This window comes from Malus sylvestris, chromosome 5, assembly GCF_916048215.2.
Source record: "Malus sylvestris chromosome 5, drMalSylv7.2, whole genome shotgun sequence".
NCBI lineage: Eukaryota > Viridiplantae > Streptophyta > Magnoliopsida > Rosales > Rosaceae > Malus > Malus sylvestris.
The window spans coordinates 18533647-18548662 of NC_062264.1; the positions used below are offsets into that span (position 1 = coordinate 18533647).

The 15016-nt window shown below is 40.2% G+C and overlaps 2 pseudogenes; one reads left to right on the forward strand and one right to left on the reverse strand.

Annotated features, from left to right (window-relative positions):
• Positions 1 to 236: 236 nt before the first annotated feature.
• Positions 237 to 4075, reverse strand: LOC126622602 (RNA pseudouridine synthase 4, mitochondrial-like; annotated as a pseudogene).
• A 9743-nt stretch (positions 4076 to 13818) lies between these two features.
• Positions 13819 to 14680, forward strand: LOC126622603 (uncharacterized; annotated as a pseudogene).
• Positions 14681 to 15016: the final 336 nt, after the last annotated feature.

Genomic DNA, 15016 nt, shown 5'->3' on the forward strand with positions numbered 1-15016 from the left:
TTTTGATTGCATGAGATCATGGTTCCAACTTCCGAACATCAAATCCTCATTTGTGGACCCAAAAAAAACCACCTCATCGGCGAGCGACTAAATTATGCAATAACTAGACTAAAATATCCCAACTGCATGTATGAAGGCAGACGAGCAACCAACTAGGCTTTCTAGTTCTGAAAGTCACAATCTAAATGCAGCTTCACTTTTTGCATAGCCAGATACACATTAGGCAAATCATTTGCTTATGATGAAGATGCAAGCGGGGAGCCTTTTCCTGAGATACTTCCACTATCCATGTTGATATCAAAAGAGAGGTTTTTTTCTCTGGGAAGCTCCTTGTTTGAATGAGATTCAATGTTAGACCAATATAAAGGTGTCCAGTTCCTATGAGGTTGCCACCCATATTTGTGGTCTCCAACTATCCGTGTTCGCAAAACCTCCGCGCAGTGTACACGCAGCTGTAGTTCCATGAACACGGTTAGAGGGGTTGTGAACAGTGAAAAGCGGCTTGTTTAACTAAGGGATAGAACTGTAAACAGATATCATCACCACTGCTTAGTTTTGATCGATACCTGATGCTTTCGGCCAGTAAAAGGGTAGCTCTAGCCATGTGAAACCTGCAATAGTGTGATATCAGAATACCACCATCTCTGTCAAGCCTATCTACCTAAGAAACACAAACTTCTTATCCAAGAAAAGGGAAGGAAAGAGAATCAATAACACACAGAGCCTATTCATGGAACATAGATAATCCATAAATCGAATCCAGATTGTTGGGGACATCGAAGAGACCATGAAAGTACACATTTCAACAATGATTGAAATTTAAAATACAAGCTTAATTTTAACATTTACATTTTTGTTAAAATACCCGGAATTAGGTTAGTTGCATGAATCGATAAATATCTAAAATCAGAATATTACATAGAATACAACACATATGTATCAAGAAAAAGATTCATAATACCATATAGTTTTCTTCTTAAATTGCATATTCCTCTCCGTTGCAATACTTGCATTCGCTCAAATGCAAAAAATTTCCTGTTTTCATACTTTCTAGGTCTCAGAGTGACACAACTTTTTAGTTTTTACCAGCCCAATGAAGCCGATGTTCCTAGTGCTTAACCCGGGCTTACGAAGTATAGCTCACAACTAGGCACTAGCTCCACCTTTTTCAACATAAAATGTGTGAACAAGCTGCTAGACTGCTAGTCAATGAGTTGGATAGATTTTTACTATTGGATCCATTGCAAATTTTTGAAGTCTTAACAAATATATTGCTTATCATAAAGCTACTGATAATGAATTGAAAACAAGATTTCCTACTTATCAGCCGAGGTGGTTCTGAGAAGTCATAACTTCAACAAGCGGCAACCAGCTCATCTAAACTTCGTTTGATTCCATTGCCACCCTGTGCAAACATCATTTTAATATCAGAATGACATTTAAACTACCAACAAACCTAAATACAACAGTAACCTTGATTGAAGCATCAATAGCTCACCTGAACAGGCATTCCAGGGGGGTTTATTGATGACGCTAATGATTGGATCCTAATATCAGAATAACGTGCATGTTAGGTCAGATATGAGGTAATTGGAAATTGGGCTAAAGTTGAGGGACTATTACTCTAATTTTGACATTATATATTGTAAAGAATATAGCTGGCTGAAAATCACACAACATAAAATCAAAGTTAAGAACGTCATACAACTCCGGGCTCCGGATAAAGTTGGATCTCTTCACTACAATACCGCTCTTGTTTATCATTTGGGGACTCCCGTTAATCATCAGGGAACTCTTGCACACTAAAAGGAAGACGTATTCGTTCTCCTAAGTTCATCAAATAGCTGCCACCTTCCCATAAATTAAAATCGGATAGAAAACTTTCCCATATTAAATTACACAAAACAAAGCTCTATCATTTTAATTTCCCAAAAGAAAACTTACAAAAAAAACCCCAAGAAAGTATGAAATGTAAGAGAAATATCAGTCACCATGGCCGTCTATGATAATTGGGGTCCTCTGCGAAAATTTTAATGGGACCCTCACTAATAATCTTATAGAAAATATTAACTAATTTTTGTTTTAGATATTGTACCATGGAAATTATAAACACACATCCTTTTTAAACTTAGACACGTATGTTTGTTATTTGTTTTTTAACAAACGTATTATGTAACATCCCACATCGTCCAGGGAAGTGGATCATCTATGCTTTATATGTATATTCCCATCTCTACCTAGCACGAGACTTTTTAGGAGCTCACTGGCTTCGGGTTCCATCGGAACTCCGAAGTTAAGCAAGTTCGCACGAGAGCAATCCCATGATAGGTGCCTCATTGGGAAGTTCTCGTGTGAGTTCCCAGAAACAAAACCGTGAGGGCGTGGTCGGGGCCAAAAGCAGACAATATCGTGCTATGGTGGAGTTGAGCTTGGGATGTGGTGGGGGCCCGGGTCAAGATATGACAATTTGGTATCAGAGCCAATTCCTGGCCGGAAGTGTGTCGACGAGGACGTTGAGCCCATAAGGGGGGTGGATTGTAACATCTCACATCGCCCAGGGGAGTGGATCCTCTATGCCTTATATGTATATTCTCATCTCTACCTAGCACAAGGTCTTTTGGGAGCTCACTGGCTTCGGGTTCAATCGGAACTCTGAAGTTAAGCGAGTTCGTACGAGAGCAATCCCATGATGGGTGACCCACTAGGAAGTTCTCGTGTGAGTTCTAAAAAACAAAACCGTGAGAGCGTGGTTGGGGCCCAAAGTGGACGATATCGTGCTACGGTGGAGTTGAGCCCAGGATGTGGTGGGCCGGGAAGTGACATATTATCTACGTGAAATGAGAGAGGGTGGGCTTAGCCTTAGAATGGGCTAACAATAATATGGTTCTAACTCGTATTTAGTGAGAACAACCTAAGATATCTCATGTACAAGTGAAGATTAATATCACTAGACCGTAGTACTAAGTAATTTTGCATCGACTAACAAAAACCTCAGACATGTATGTTTAATCTTATCCTTTGTTTTTGTTTAATTTATTCAATTCAATGACATAAAATAAAGAAAAAGATGTCTAAGAAGATAAAAATAATGTGGGAAAACCTGCCAATAAGCAAATCTATGATTAAAACTAACACAAACTTTAAAACTAAAACTCATGTTCAATTAAGAAACAATCAAGTCAAATTCATAATAGCGTTAAAAACATAAATCGAATTGTTAGCGTCTCAATCCAAGTAGTTGAGTAATCTTATTTATTTGGGAATTTTATTGAGAGCAGTATTATGAGTTATGGACTTAGAAATAATCCAATATTTTTTATTATTATTAGGCTATTTTTTTATTAAAGAAATTAAACATTATATAATATATGTGGGATGAAAAAACATCTCAGACCTGTTCAATTAAGGCCCTCTGCAATGGCTTCCCCCTCAAAGCCGGCACTGTCAGTTACCGTTTTAAGTGGGGCGCTCATGTGCTTCAACAGCTTGATCAAAACACTATTCTCTTTGAACGTGTAGTAGCAATCGGGCAACAACTTTGTAATCAACTTCAATAACCCACTTCTCATTTGCAATCAAATTTCAAAAATTCAAAAAATTTCAATGTGGGTGTGAATCTGGCGAGTAACCCCGTTTAAGCATTGTGGGGGTGGTGGCTGCAGTGGTGGCAAGGGCAGTATTCGTGATTGTACCTCTGCCGTTGTTTAAATAATTGCCAGAGAGCTCTTTAACCAACGCAGCACCCTTTTCGGTGGCAGTGAACGGAGGTAAAGTGAACTATTTTTGGCCGCGCGTTTCTTTGTCTTCGTGAAGTGTTTCAGAGGTGGCATAAGATCCGCAGTTGTGGAAAGTACTCGTTTGGTGCTGAAGTGTTTTTATAAAAAGTAGGTATAAAAAAAGCTGAGCTCAAAAACGTATTTGGTAAACACTTAAAAACAATTTATTTTCATAGTTTTGGGTGAAAAGAAGCTGAAGACGTGAAGCAGCAAAAATGAGCTTATTCTCACAACACAGCGGAAGTAGTTTTTTTATTTATTTATTTTTATTTTAAAGCACAACAATACCAAACCATCATAATCTCGTACTATCAAACTCAATGGATGAAGGTGGTGGATGGAGGAGGAGTCTGTTTGGACCCAAATTGAACATTGGACTTGCGTCGTGGCCCAAACATGCGTATGGAGTCTTAATTTCGTGGCAAACCTACAATAATAATCAGACTAAGGGGTGTTATAGAGAGATGTTTAGAAGAGAAAGCATTTTTTAAGGGAAAAAACTCGTAATTTCAAGGGGATCAAGTGTGAATTCACCCTTTGCTAGCAGTCACATCAACCACTTGGCAAGAGAAGGGATGCCTCTAGGAGTTACAAGCTTAATTTATTGAGAAGTAAACTCTATAAAAGCGGCGGTAGAACTAGATAAAAGGGACACCCAAATGACTCTCAGAAAAGACTCCCTAAAGCTCTATCACCTTCTTTACATTTCTTTTGTAGAGCAGTCGTCTTCCCTTTTTAGTTTTAGCTATGCTGCGTTCCTTTTGTAGTATCGATTGTTTTTAAGGATTTTACATTGTAAATTGGAAAAGGTGTGCCCGATAGGCAACTAGCAGTGCTAGATGAGGTTAAATTATGTCTAAACCTTTAATGTTTACGCTTTGTTGTTGTTGATGCACAAAATTAGTGAGGACTTTGGTACAACATAAAGTGTTAAGTTTGTGACCTTCGCTAGATTGCTCCGGTCACTAGTGTGGATAAGTATGTAAATGGATAGGGATAGGGAAGCAAACACAAGATGTATGTGGTTCACCCAGATTGGTTACGTCCACGGAGTAGAGGAGTTCTCATTAATTGTGAAGGGTTTACATAAGTACATAGGTTCAAGCTCTCCTTTAGTGAGTACTAGTGAATGATTTAGTACAAATGACATTAGGAAATATTGTGAGAGAATGATCTTTATTTATAGAAGAGAGTTTCTAGTTTCATTCGGACATTGACATGTGTCGTGCTGTGATTGGCTTCTGATGTTGACACGTGTCGCGCTGTGATTAGCTTCTGATGTTGACACGTGTCGTGCTGTGATTGGCCTCCTGGTTGGAGGGAAACTCTTCTGGGTCCTTGACGGTATAACGTTGACCGGTACTCAGTAGTTTCGGGATTTGTCAAGTATGGTACAAACAGTGCTCCCCTAAGTTCCCGAGTGAGGGAAGCTCCTCGGTTGAGGACTTGCAAGATCCAAGCCATTGAGTAATCACGAAACTTCTAAGTACCAAAGTGTGGTATCATTTTCACTTGCCTTATCTGTCTCATACGTAGTTGTGGCATCTTCTTTGAAAGTACTTTTCCTTCATCCAGGGGTGGTATCTTTAACCGATGAAGATGCACAAGGTAATGTATCAATTTCACTTGAAGCTTACTTGTAGTTTCGGGCTTGGTTAAGTGCGATACAAAATCCTATTGATGAGTAGATTTTATATTATATATTTTACCCTAATCTTAGTATATTTTGGTTAATATATTGGAAGAATTTTGATACTTTGAATTGTATTTTCAATATAGGACTTTCGACTTCCTCTGGAGCAAAACAGGATCAAATGGACGAATTTTGGAGTAATTCTAGTTGGAGGACGTTTGTGAGTCACTTAGCTTGATCCTATCAAAAATTGGGATTTTTCCACCAAGCGGTTATTTTCTGACGATGAAATAAAGAAGTAGTGCGCAGTGCTGGAAAATGACGTTTTTGGGCTTAAATTGCTTTTTTGGAGCCCAAGATGACCTCGGATGGGTTCGTGGCCTTCTGGAAAAGTGTTCAGAATATTCCAAACATTAAATCCAGCTATATTGGGCCAGTTTTGGAGCAGCTTATGGGTCAAAACGTGGCTGTTCAGATTTTAGACGAATTTTATCATTTAATTTAGGGTTATGTTTCCTAGGGTTTGTGGGGTGGCTTGGCAAATATATTGCTTAGCCGTCTACAGTTTTAGGGACGCTTTCTTTTATGCAATTTTGGAGACAGAGAATTGTTAGGGTTTTGAAGACTTTTTACTTGAAGGTGCTTTCAATCCTTTTCTTGAATATATTTTCTATGATTTCAATTATGAATATGCGGAACTAATTTCTTTTGATAGGGCGAAGCCTTGAGCCTTAGCATGAATATGTGATTTTTATTTAATTACTTATGATTGATTGCATGCGTACTTTGAATTGTTAATCACTGGGATAAAAACTATCTAATTGTCGTAATGCCTGATCACCATTAGGATCTTTAAAAAAGTAATTTGATGCAATTTTGGTCGGAAGGTTCCCTGAAATTGACGCTGGCTTCTTGTGGTTAATAATTGTAATTTCACTTAGGATGAATATCACGTCTTAAGGATTGCATGGTTTTTCAAAGGATTTTCATAAAGCATAATGAGTCTTTCATGTTCAGATTTGATCCGAACGTCTGGACGGGTTGCATGTTAGATATACGTTCTATGTTGGAGGTTCCAAGTAGAATATGAATTAGGAAAATCTAACCTTCAAAGTGACATGTGTAGATCATAAGTAATTGGTAAAAATTCATAGGATTGCTAGGTGATGGTGGAACCCTAGTGCTTTCTTAATTTGATTCTCCCAAAACTGTTTTATTTTCTCTCTAGCTCTAATATTGCAGATTGTTTATTTTAATTCATTAATTTCGTTTTTATTTTAATTAGGTTATAAATCAATCACCTAAACTTCTACTTTACAATAATTAATTGAAATTTGGTTTGTTTTGAATTAATTAATAATCCCTGTGGAGACGACCTTGCAAGATCCGTTTATACTACAATAACCTTGTGATTCTTGCAAGTAAAATAGGAGATTTAAGCCTGTTCATATGAGTAGTAAAAATCCTATCACCTATAGTAGGAGTCTCCCAAGTCGCCGAGCTAGGAGATTTACCGAAAGAGATAACAGACAAGGTAAGCAATCAGACTTCCAAGCAAGCAGCCTGGATCGGAGGTTCGACTTTGGCTTCCGGTTGATTGTTCTCTTTCTCCTTATGTCGTAAACAACAACAAGGATAAGGAGAAGCAAATGGAGAAGAGATGATATGAGATACTTTTGCTTTTGAAGAAGTAACTTTCCACAGGCTTATTCTTGAACTGGGCTGGAGGGTTTTCTGGTTTCCTCCAGAGTATAAGGCCGACTCAAGAATTTGAGGGTCAAAGCAAGTCCATCAAATCAAGAGTGCGTTCGACCTTGATGATATGGGATACTTTTGCTGTTGACGAAGTAATAGATGAATCGGCACGTGTTCTGTTGCGCTTGTCTCCACATGCTTCCTTGTATCATTCTCACTTGCCCTGTCTGTTCCTCAGGTAGATGTGATATCTTTTCTGGAAGCATAAGATGTTGAAGATGAATACTCGAGAGCAATGCCAGGTATGTAATTAGGCAAGGGTTTCTAGGCAGTCAGTTCCTGATTGGAAGCTTGATTCCAAGTGCTGACTGATTGCTCTCTTTCTCCTTGTCTTGCAGGTAAGAACAAGGGCAAAGGAAAAGACAGGGAAAAAACATGATATGGGATACTCTTGCTTTTGACTTTGATGATATGAGATACTCTTGCTCTGGTGTGGCTGGTTTGCATAGGTATTATTGAGGGGAAGAAAGTTGAGTATTTCGAGAGGCTTCGTTGGGAGTGCCCTCTCAAATATGAGGAAGGGTTGAGCATTTTTGCAGCTCTGCTTGTCCGTAGAGGATGAATGTCGACATATATAAGAGTCTCCCTAACAAAAAGGAGTAATGCTATTCCTTTACCCTTCTTGGTCGTAGCTATGTAGTGGGAGTTGCAAGCTTCACGTGTTTTAACTTTGTCAGAGCACTTTGAAAAAGTGGTATGTGGTATCTGGAAAGCTGATGTTGCGTGTGAAGATTGCAGACAAGTTTTATCCAAGGAAATCTGGCTCTCGAAGTTCAGAGAGCGATGCCTCTTCGGTTTTCGAACAAGTAATCATGTTCGGGATCTGGCTCTCGAGATTCGGAGAACGGTGCCTTTTCGATTTTTGAGAAAGCAATCATGTTGGAAGTTTGGCTCTTGAGATTCGGAGAGCGGTGCCTCTTCGATTTTTGAGAAAGTAATCCTGTTGGGAGTCTGGCTCTCGAGATTTGGATGGTGGTGCCTGTAATAATGCTATTCCTTTACCTTTCTTGGTCATAGCAATGTAGTGGGAGCTGCAAGCTTCACATGTTTTAACTTTGTCAGAGCGCTTTAAAAAAATGGTATGTGGTATCTGGAAAGCTGATGTTGCATGTGAAGATTGCAGACAAGCTTTATCCAAGGAAATCTGGCTCTCGAAGTTCGGAGAGCAGTGCCTCTTCGATTTTCGAACAAGCAATCCTATCAGGGATCTGGCTCTCGAGATTCAGATAACGATGCCTCTTCAATTTTTGAGAAAGCAATCCTGTTGGGAGTCTGACTCTTGAGATTTGGAAAGCAGTGTCTCTTCGATTTTTGAGAAAGTAATCATGTTAGGAGTCTGGCTCTCGAGATTCAGAGGGCGGTGCCTTTTCGATTTTTGAGCAAGTAATAATGCTATTCCTTTACCCTTCTTGGTCATAGCAATGTAGTGGGAGCTGCAAGCTTCACATGTTTTAACTTTGTCAGAGTGCTTTGAAAAAGTGGTCTGTGGTATCTGGAAAGCTAATGTTGCGTGTGAAGATTACAGACAAGCTTTATCCAAGGAAATCTGGCTCTCGAAGTTCGGAGAGCGGTGCCTCTTCGGTTTTCGAACAAGCAATCCTGTCGGGGATCTGGCTTTCGAGATTCAGAGAACGGTGCCTCTTCGATTTTTGAAAAAGCAATCCTGTTGGGAGTCTGACTCTTGAGATTCGAAGAGCAGTGTCTCTTCTATTTTTGAGAAAGTAATCCTGTTGGAAGTCTGGTTTTCGAGATTCAGAGAGTGGTTCCTCTTCGATTTTTGAGCAAGCAATCTTGTTGGGAGTGTTTTCTCGAATGTGAGTAAAGGTTGGGCATTTTTGCAAGTCTGCCTTGCCACGGAGCACGGAGGTTGACACACATTGAGACTTTCTAGTTATCAAGCAGTGGTGCTGTTCATTTACCCTTGTGGGTAATAGTAGGGTAGCTGGACCTTCAAAATTTATGTGTCTAAACTTTGTCAGAGATCTTTGGCAAAGTTATCTGTGGTACCCGAGGAGCTGATGTTGCGTGTGGAAAGTGGTGCCTCTTCGAAATCTGGAGAGTGGTGCCTCTTCGGAATCCGAAGAGTGGTGCCTTTTCGATTTTTGAATTAGCGGCCCTATTGCCCTTTCTTTTATAAGGGCACAATTTGTGTGCAAGGAGTACATTAAGAGAGTTATTGCTTGTAGGAGTTTTCCCTTTACTTCAGAGATTTATTGCACCTTATTTCTCCTTCATGATTTCTGAGAATGTCTGGCCCATCCGACCGTCGTTTTCACTTGAACTTTGGTGAAGAGGCAACCATGCCTTCTCAAGACAACATATGGCGCCCATCCTTCTTATCCTTTACTGGTACTCTTACCACTAGGGACTCTGTGATGAAGAATGATATGACCGCTACAGTGGTGGCCAGGAACATTCTCACTCCCAAAGATAACAGACTACTTTCCAAACGGTCTGATGAGTTGGCTGTTAAGGATTCTCTGGTTCTCAGTGTTCAGTGTGCAGGTTCTGTGTCTAATATAGCCCAACGCCTATTTGCTCGAACCCGCCAAGTTGAATCATTGGCGGCTGAAGTGATAAGTCTTAAACAGGAGATCAGAGGGCTCAAGCATAAGAATAAACAGTTGCACAGGCTCGCACATGACTATACTACAAACATGAAGAGGAAGCTCAACTAGCTGCATGAATCTGATGGTCAAATTTTACTTGATCATCAGAGGTTTGTAGGTTTGTTCCAAAGGCATTTATTGCCTTCGTCTTCTAGGGCTGTACCGCGTAATGAAGCTCCAAATGATCAACCTTCGGTGCCTCCTCGTTCTGGGGTTCTGCCTAGTACTGAGGCTTCGAATAATCACCCTCTGGTGCCTCCTCTTTCTGGGGCTCTATCGACTATTGAGACTTCTCCTGAGCAACCTTTGTGAAGGCTCCCTCTTGTTTGTTTATTTTGATTCATGTATATGTACATATTTGTAACTTATCGGAGATATCAATAAACAAGCTTTGCTTCATTTCAACGTATTGTGTTAAATACACCAAGGCCTTCTTCACTAAGTTCTTTGAATTCTTCCTTTTGTTGAAGCTTGTATGTTGAAGCTTTGTGAGTGAAGCATGTAGGTTGAGGTAGTGCTCCCTTAATTTCCCGAGTGAGGAAAACTTCTCGTTTGGAGACTTGAAAAATCCAAGTCACTGAGAGGTCGTGAGACTTCCGAGTATCAAGGTGCAGTAGCATATGGTAGGAGTCCCCCAAGTCTCCAGTCGAGAGAGTTGACGAATGAGGCATTTCCTTTCTAAGTGGTAGCCCAAAACTCCTTCTTCATATATATTTTTATGAAAGTTGTTAGGCTCAAAGAAGAGGAGGCCTAGGCAATTTTTTTTTCGATTTTTTTTTCCTGACTTTTGAATTTCCGAATTTTTGAATTTTTGAATTTTTGAATTTCCGAATTTTCAAAATTCCGAATATATATATATATATATATATATATATATTTTAAAGCTTTGTAGAGGAAGCTTTGGTGTTGAAGTTTTGTAGGTGAAGCTTTGAGGTTGAAGCTTTGTTGGGTACCATGAATTGATTTTGCTTCATATATATATATATTTTAAAGCTTTGTAGAGGAAGCTTTGGTGTTGAAGTTTTGTAGGTGAAGCTTTGAGGTTGAAGTTTTGTTGGGTACCATGAATTGATTTTGCTTCACTCTATCTTGATCAAGATAGTGTGAAGCTTTGTAGGTGAAGCTTTTGTGGGTCAAGCTTTTGAAGCTTTGTTGGGCACCATGAATTGATTTTGCTTCACACTATCTTGATCAAGATAGTGTGAAGCTTTTGTAGGTGAAGCTTTTGTGTTGAAGCTTTGTAGGTGAAGCTTTTGTGGGTCATGCTTTTGTAGGTGAAGCTTTTGTGGGTCAAGCTTTTGTAGGTGAAGCTTTGTTGGGCACCATGAATTGATTTTGCTTCACACTATCTTGATCAAGATAGTGTGAAGCTTTTGTAGGTGAAGCTTTTGTGTTGAAGCTTTGTAGGTGAAGCTTTTATGTTGATGCTTTTGTAGGTGAAGCTTTGGAGTTGAAGCTTTGTAGGTGAAGCTTTGGAGTTGAAGCTTTTGTTAGGTACCATGAATTGATTTTGCTTCACACTATCTTGATCAAGATAGTGTGAAGCTTTTGAGAATTTGTAGTTGTCCTCCATTGATGAAGCTTTTGTTGGTAAAGCTTTGGAGTTGAAGCTTTGTAGGTGAAGCTTTGGAGTTGAAGCTTTTGTTGGTGAAGCTTTTGTTGGTGAAGCTTTTGTGTTGAAGCTTTGTAGGTGAAGCTTTGGAGTTGAAGCTTTTTTTTGGGTACCATGAATTGATTTTGCTTCACACTATCTTGATCAAGATAGTGTGAAGCTTTTGAGAATTTGTAGTTGTCCTCCATTGATGAAGCTTTTGTTGGTGAAGCTTTGGAGTTGAAGCTTTGGAGTTGAAGCTTTGTAGGTGAAGCTTTGGAGTTGAAGCTTTTGTTGGTGAAGCTTTTGTGTTGAAGCTTTGTAGGTGAAGCTTTGGAGTTGAAGCTTTTTTTTGGGTACCATGAATTGATTTTGCTTCACACTATCTTGATCAAGATAGTGTGAAGCTTTTGAGAATTTATAGTTATCCTCCATTGAGGAAGCTTTTGTTGGCACCATAAATTGGTTTTGCTTCACACTGTCTTGATCAAGAGTGTGTGAAGCTTTTGAGAGTTGTGGTTGCCCTCCATTGATGAAGCTCTTATTGGCACCATAATTTGGTTTTGCTTCACACTGTCTTGATCAAGAGTGTGTGAAGCTTTTGAGAATTGTAGTTGCCCTTCGTTGATGAAGCTTTTGTTGGCACCATAAATTGGTTTTGCTTCACACTATGTTGATCAAGAGTGTGTAAAGCTTTTGAGAGTTATGGTTGAACTCCTTTGATGAAGCTCTTGTTGGTACCATAAATTGGTTTTGCTTCACACTATCTTGATCAAGAGTGTGTGAAGCTTTTGAGAATTATGGTTGCCCTGCATTGATGAAGCTCTTGTTGGCACCATAAATTGATGAAGCTAATGTGTTCACCTCTTCCCCCCCCCCTTTTTTTTCGGATTTTTTTTTTAGGGGGAGAGGGGGTGTTGCAAGTTTGAAATTTGACAACTCCCTAACTTGTGTGGAAGTTTGAAGACTTTCCATGTGGGCTTTTCTCATGGTTTGAATTTTGAATTTTGAATTTCTTTGGCCATGTTGAACCCTATAAGAATGAAAAGTTTCCACTCTTTTCATTATCTTCATTTGCTCATTTTGTAGTGATTTTTGGAGATAGAGTGCTCTTATAGTTGAGAGGGATTCCGGCATTGCTTTGCACCATCTTTAGGTTGGTAGTCTTCTCCACTAGATCACATGCTTTCATTCTTGTTGAATTGTTTGAGTGTTCATGTATTTGGTTGAGAACATAATGAACTAATTGAGCTTTTCTCCACGCCCTAGGAACTTCCTTATGTTTCGATTTTTCATGTGGTGATAGAGTTTGTTTCTGTTTGTTGTAGATGTTAGAGTTTGGAAGTTCTAGTGATGGGGGCTCCCCTAACTCTAACTCTAGGTTTAAGCTTGCAATGTTGAAGTCTTCAGGGCCTTTGTTGGAGTCTTGTACAAAAAATTCAAGATTGGGTGATCTTCGCATTTGCCAAGCCTTAGCCGATATTGGTTCTTCCTCCTTCATGTCATTGGGTGAGGGGGTTGTTTGTGATGCCATACCCATATTTCACTCTGAGTTCACAGCAGACCATTTAGTGCAAAACTTGTTAGATAGCGAAAAGCAGCTTGAGGCCCTAAGGCAGTCATGTAGTATCCCTCGTAGTGTAGGAATGCATTTGGTGCATCATGAAGAATTGTCATCTGAACCACCCAAGGGTCATGTTATGTTCTATACCCATATATTATTGACTTTAAGGGTGAAGCTGCCTTTGCACCCGTGGTTGCAATGGATGCTGTCTTTCATTGGATATGCGCCTGGGCAACTCTACCCTAGTTTTTGGGATACCTTGATCGGGTTTTATATTATTTGGATGAAATATGGGTTAGGTGAGCCTTCCTTTCATCAATGGCGCTACTGCTATAAGATGCGCCCGGTGAAAGCATGCACTGGGTATGCCAGGTGTGCATGTCGTAGTGAGAGAGAGCGTATTGTCTTTGGTAAGAAAAAAGTGTACTTCACTTGGAAAAACTGTTGGTGCTTTCTTTATAATGATTGGGAGTATGGTAAAGGTGTCACACCTGAGCGACGTGTTCCTACTCACTTCTAGACTGTAGGTTGTAATGTATCCATTGTTTGCATTATTTGCTATTTGTTGTGATTTTCTCTTGCTTCTAACATTTTTTCTTTGTGCAGTGACGCGATGGACCATCAAGCTGTCTGGACAGGAGCTAGCTAACATAGAGAAGGTGTTGAGGGTGCCCAAAGAGGATAGACATTTGGGCAAGCTACGACCCTTATTTCGAAAGTACGGTTTCCAGCCCCTAGTGTCAGAGTGCCAGAGACGAGCAAGTAAGTTGTGTCTTTCATTTTGCCCCCTCTTTCTTTTACAAAGTTGCATTCCTTACTTTGATTTTTCTTATTCAGTGGAGAAAGTGGGCAAGAAAGGGGAGACTAATGCCAAGAAAGGGAAAACACCCATGTTAGTTCTCGTAGACGACATTTTGTTTCACAAGGGAGCTCGTAAGCACCGAGTAAGGCTAACCCCTAAACCTAAGTCACAAAATGAGGTCCTCAAGATTGCTACCTCAAAGAAAGCTGAAGCTGAGGCCATCGAGTGTGCTGTTGCCATAGTTGCAGGGGAGGAGAGACGACTGTTGCCTCATCTTCCTACCATCAATCCCATATTTCCTCCAACCATGAAGTCTACTGACTAAGAAGGTGGCCCTAGCTGTAGCCGTAAGAGAAAGTACAAGGAAGAGGTTGGCAGCATTCATTGGAAGGACTTGAAGGTTGGCATGCAGCCAAGTAGTTTTAGGTATGTCAATAATTGCCTGGCAGGACGTCGATCCACTATTGATGAGCTTAGCGAGCCGCTAGATGAGAACGAATCAAATCGTGACCGGATGATGAGGTTATCTTCTTATGTAAGTGTTACTTTGTCATTTCTTTGCTTTCTCCCCTCTTTTTCCTAGTAGTGACGATTATCTTGTCATGTAGGTCATGACCGAGTATGATGACAGATTACGAGAAGTCGAGCGGTACAAGGCAAAGTTTAAAGAGAATAAGCAGTGTGTGAATGACGCCAGAAAAACGAGCAAAGCTTTGGCTGATGCCATCCGCCTTAAGGATGAAAACTTTGAGAGTTTGAAGAGGTGGAATGGTGAGAACGTGAGGCTCAAGAAACAATTGGAAGCGACAAAGGAACAGTTGGAGACAACCATCCTTGAGGTTTCCAAGGTTGAAGAGGAGTTGGATAATGCCTTGGTTGAGGTTACTGGGCTGAAGAGGAGTATCCCAACTGAGAGGGATGCTGCTGTGCAGGAGTTCTTAGGTTCCTAGGCCTTTCATGATGCTTTTAGACCTTACTGCATCCGAGCGGCTAATTTTGAGAAAAGGAAATGGATGGATGTCCTTGAGCGTTACGACAATGGATGCATTATCCGAATGTACCGTGATGAGATGGATGAGTACCGACAAAAGGGTGAAACCTTCGTCCTCGCAGTTGATCCTAGTTGTGATGATGACTCTGATAATGAGGCTAGTATTAGTGAGCAGTCTCATGAGAGTGAGGATGGTCCTGGAGATGCTGAGGAAGATGGTGATGGCAATGGGGTTGAAACACAGAGTGATATTGTCAAGGGTTCGGCCTCAGATGAGGATGACTCGTAATGCCCT